The sequence below is a fragment of the Apis dorsata genome, unplaced genomic scaffold (assembly GCF_000469605.1).
Source record: "Apis dorsata unplaced genomic scaffold, Apis dorsata 1.3 scaffold_165, whole genome shotgun sequence".
Lineage (NCBI taxonomy): Eukaryota > Metazoa > Arthropoda > Insecta > Hymenoptera > Apidae > Apis > Apis dorsata.
The window spans coordinates 877,470-882,025 of NW_006263454.1; the positions used below are offsets into that span (position 1 = coordinate 877,470).

At 41.1% G+C, this 4,556-nt stretch overlaps 1 protein-coding gene across 1 annotated transcript in view; it reads left to right on the forward strand.

Moving 5' to 3' along the window:
- Positions 1–4,556, forward strand: part of LOC102677055 (very-long-chain enoyl-CoA reductase) — a 118,750-nt gene that overhangs the window by 43,876 nt on the left and 70,318 nt on the right. The gene's annotated exons all lie outside the window — the stretch shown is intronic.

Genomic DNA, 4,556 nt, shown 5'->3' on the forward strand with positions numbered 1-4,556 from the left:
TGGCATACCAGCAAAAGGTTGGCCGAGAGGTTGGCCAGGCTTCGAGAGTTCGATCTGCCGGGTCCTCCAGGACTCGGCGAGGGAGGACTCTTCCGGGGGATGACGAGGGTTTTTGGAATGGAGGCTTTTTTTTTTTCGAAGGTGAGATTCTCTCTTCTTCTTTTTCTTGTTTCGATTCGAAGGTGGATTTGTCGATTATTTTTCAGGGTGGAGGATGGGGGCGAGAGATCTGTGCGCGCAGAGGGAACGAGATGATTATCGATTGATTATCGTGGAGATAATGGAACGTAGAGTTGGAAAGAGTTTTTTCATTTTTGAGCATGAGGTTTGAGCTACGTTGTTAAGGGGAAAGGTTTGAAAGGATTGGATCATCGATTCCTTTCAGAATTTTCGAAAGCGTGGTGGAACGTTGAGAAACCGTGGACTGTTCAAGATCGAAGATAAGGTTGATGTAAAGCCGAGAGATTCGGACTAATTTCAGTTATTCTTTTATTCGAGGAGCAGCATTGTTTCGCGTTTTATCGTTCAAACTCACGGCGAGAAAACTTTCATCCTTTTCCAAACGACATTTTTCCCGCTTTGGAACTTTTCCTATCGCATAAGAAATCTGTTCTTCTTAATCCTCCTTGAAACGAAGAACCCTTTCTTCGACAAAATATCGCGCTTATAAACCTTTCCAAAAAGATCCCGTTCTCGAAACGCATTCGAGCTCGACGAAAAGTATCGAATTCTGCAACTCTCTCCAACCCCTGCAAAAAGATGGAAAGTTCGCGTAATTTCCCCCTTCCCCTATCATTGCACACGGGAGAACCCGGTCTCTCGTTTTCGAAAACTTTCGAAGCGGGGGAGGAATCGTTGGAAACTTGGTCGTTTACGGTTTCTCCCTCGAAGAATCGATAGTCGATTCGAAAGCTCGGGTGAACCCCCGACCTCGCTCGCGCCATACTCGTTTCTTCTTCGGCCGAATATAAAACGTTTAAAGCTTGGTCTCTTTTTTCCTCTTCAATCACTTTCGATCACTTCCATTAACAACGTTTCAAAACACGATTATTTAATCGACTAAATTTAACGCAAATAAATTGGGAGAGTCTAAATCTAGCTTAAACTTTTATATCTTCTTTCTGATAGAAATCGTATCGAAACGTATAGATTACAATTTTCGTAATCGTCGTCGACAGAGAGATTGAATTAACGATTGATGGAAATGGTATTTATTGTTACTTTATATTAGTAGGTTTAATAAAGAACGTTTCATGGAATCGTTTCACAATCGATGCACGCGAGCGCGAGTTACCTGTTCATTAATTATTTTCGCCTCGCTCAAAGGAGCGATCGAGGAGGAGGCAACGTGTTGGTTCGTTCCAACCGCCCGCGACCGTATAATTGCGATTACATCAAAGGGTTTCAAAGGTAAACAGTCTCGTTTCTGCGAATCATCCCGGCCAGTCGTTAAAACTCACGCGAATATTTTTATCGATTACACGCGGTTGAACGCGAATCGCCCTCGAACATCATCATTTCTTCGATAATTTATTCCAATTTCACTCCGAGAGAAGAATATAAAATCGTTAAAATAATAATTAAATCTCTTGTCATATCTCTCGAAAATTTCCAATTTTGAATCCAAGGAAGAAGAGATGGAGCTCTAATTTTTTTTATCCCAATTTTTACGCGCGAAAAAACGAGATCTCTTCAGCAATTTTATTTCTTTCGATCCTCCCTCCCTATTTGAAAATTTCTCCCCGATTTGAGAAGAAGATAATAAAAAATTTTAATTCGTTCTGACGAGGGGAAGAGACATATCTTAGACAGACTCGGCGAACAAGTTTTGTCCATTTGTCGAGGAGATGCCTGGACGAGGAATTTCTTCCCTCGAAGAAGAGGGAGAATCTCGGTGGTTCGTTTCCATCGATCGAAATCGCGTTAAGAGAGGTGAAGGGAGGGGACGAATCGGTCGCCGCGAGGCCAATGAATCATCCGTGAAAATATGCGCTCGAAAAGGAGGAGTTCGTCGTCTCCTTTCGCCGAGAGAGAAAGAGAGAATTCCTTACGGTGGATTTTTCGCGAGGAACTTTGATCCGTCTGGTATCCCGTCTGGTTTCCACCCCTGGAAAGGATTAAAAATATTCGCGTGAGAGACGCGTGCCACTCCGCCTCTGTTGGATCGACGACCATGCGATTATGCGACTCTCAGACATGCGACAACCGGCCACAATGGATTGGCGGCGCATCGTGACGGGACAAATCTAAATGTAAATCGATAAATACTCGCATAATCTCGAAAGACGGCGCGACGGCGTTGTTGTCGTGGATGCAGCAACGAGTTTTAAGAGGCGGCCCGAATCTCAAACAGAGAGGCAGAGAGAGAGAGAGAGAGAGAGAGGTGAGGATCGGGCTTTGTCATCGAGCGTGTTCGTTCGTGAAAGTTCGATACAATTGGAGGGAAATAGGTGGATGGTTTCAGGGCGACTCGATAAAATTGGGATACGAAAATTAATTCGAAAGCGATTTAGAAGAAACGAAAGACGAAAATGTTGTAAATTGTGACGTGGATATAAGATTATATCCATGAATAAAAGAAGAGTGACGATGAAATCTTTTGATGAATCGATGATTAAAAAACTGTAAATTTTGAGTTATATCATCGTCGCAGCAAGCGTGCGATGCATCGAACGAATCGGATAATGAATCGAAGATCGAAATTGCTTATACAAGTGCACGGCCGATTGAAATTCAACGTTTGCCCCTTGTCGTAAATATCATTGTGACCGTGGTGGCAGAGAATAAGGACTGGAGAAACGAAGCGTATTATTCCTTCGCAATCCCTTATTCTAATTTTTCATCCGAAACGATTAAGAAAAAGAATAAATTTTCACGAATCTCGCAATACGATCGAAAGATTAGAAATATTAAGGTTGAGAAGATGTTTCAATCTAGGAAATTTTTAATCTAGGAAATGGAAAAGAAATTATTGGAACGAAAAATTGTGCACTAGTATTCTTTCTGATCGAAGATCAGACGATAGACACGAGTGGATCGTTTCAAGATCGATTTGACACAGAGCGTGGAGAAGTTGGTTGAAATGAAATTCCACTAACGATGCTAACTCGAGGAACGCTGAACGACTGGCTGATGGTCACCAAGCTTGGCTGATATGTATGCGCACCTGTGTCTTTTTACTTATGCGTGTTGCGCGCTTTCCGTGCTAAAACGCCTCGCGGCCAAACAGACACGCGATTTCCGACCGACGTCTCAACGTCAGGATGCCGTAAAAACGGATTTCAACGGGGCGCAGGATTTTTTCGTCGCCCCGACGGATGCTTGTTTTCCTTCCTCTTTCCCTCTCCCCCTCAAATTCTTCCTCTCTTTTTATTTCCACGACTATTTCCAACCGTTTCGACGGAATATTCGTCTATATACCGGATTCTCCAAGCGTTTCCACGTGTTTCTCCTCGATAGGAGATAGTCGATTCCATTCTCATATTTTTCTCTTCTCGTCGCGATCGACGAGAGAAACTCTTGTGAACGTCCGATTTTTTCTAATTTTTGCGCGAAAAAATATTTTTAACGTTACGATTATTTATTTATTTTTTATTTTTTATTTTTTATTTTTAGTGATTCCATCGTTTCGCGACAGTATTTCGATCGACTTTTATTATATTTTTGTTTTGTTGTTTCAATAATCGGGGGATTAAAATATTCGAAAAAATTTGTTTTCGTGCTTTCAATTCTCTCTTTTTTTTTTCTTTTTTTATACGCAAAATATAATTTCTGGATCCTTGAAACGTTCTCGTATCCTCTTCAGCGAGTACGATTCTATTGTTTCGTAACAGCGAATTTTTAATCGGAGACCACGCAAGAAGAGATGTTTCTAATTTTTTATAAAAGAGTGAAACATATTTCCTTCGATTATCTACAATTAAAGTGATTATTATATATCAAAAAAAATTATTCAACTTTGATAAAAGAGAGATTAATAAGAATAGATTACTTGACAAAATTCGAACAGTATAACGAATTATAGAAATATAAAGAGTTGCACATTGCTCTTTGTTGCAACTCGTAAAATACACGAGTGGTTTTCTCAAGAGTGATCGAAAGGAAAGGTTTATTTAAATCGTAACAAACAATGAAAGAAACATAAATAACCGTCTCCTCTCCCTTACACTTGAAAGGTTTCAATTTTCTATTCACCCTCTCAAGTCTCACCCCCAAGCACCCTCGTGGCCTCCACTTAACCACTCTTCTACGCGCTCCCCGAATCTTTCTCCTCCAAACGTTCACGCTTAAAAAGAGAATAAAGTAAGATTGTCTGTCGCTGTCATCGTTTATCGATCCATCCTTTAATTTTTGCCTGAAAAATGATAAAAATGTCCAACAAACGTCTCTCTTCTTCTTCGACAAAAGAATCTCGATACTCTCTGACTTTCTCGCGGTCAGAAGAGAAAAAAAATAAACGAAGCACAGAGAGGTTGTCAGTGACGATAAAACATTTGGCACATTGGAAAACGGCGGTCTGGTTTGGCAGCCCAGCTGCCACGTGGCTACCAGCTGCG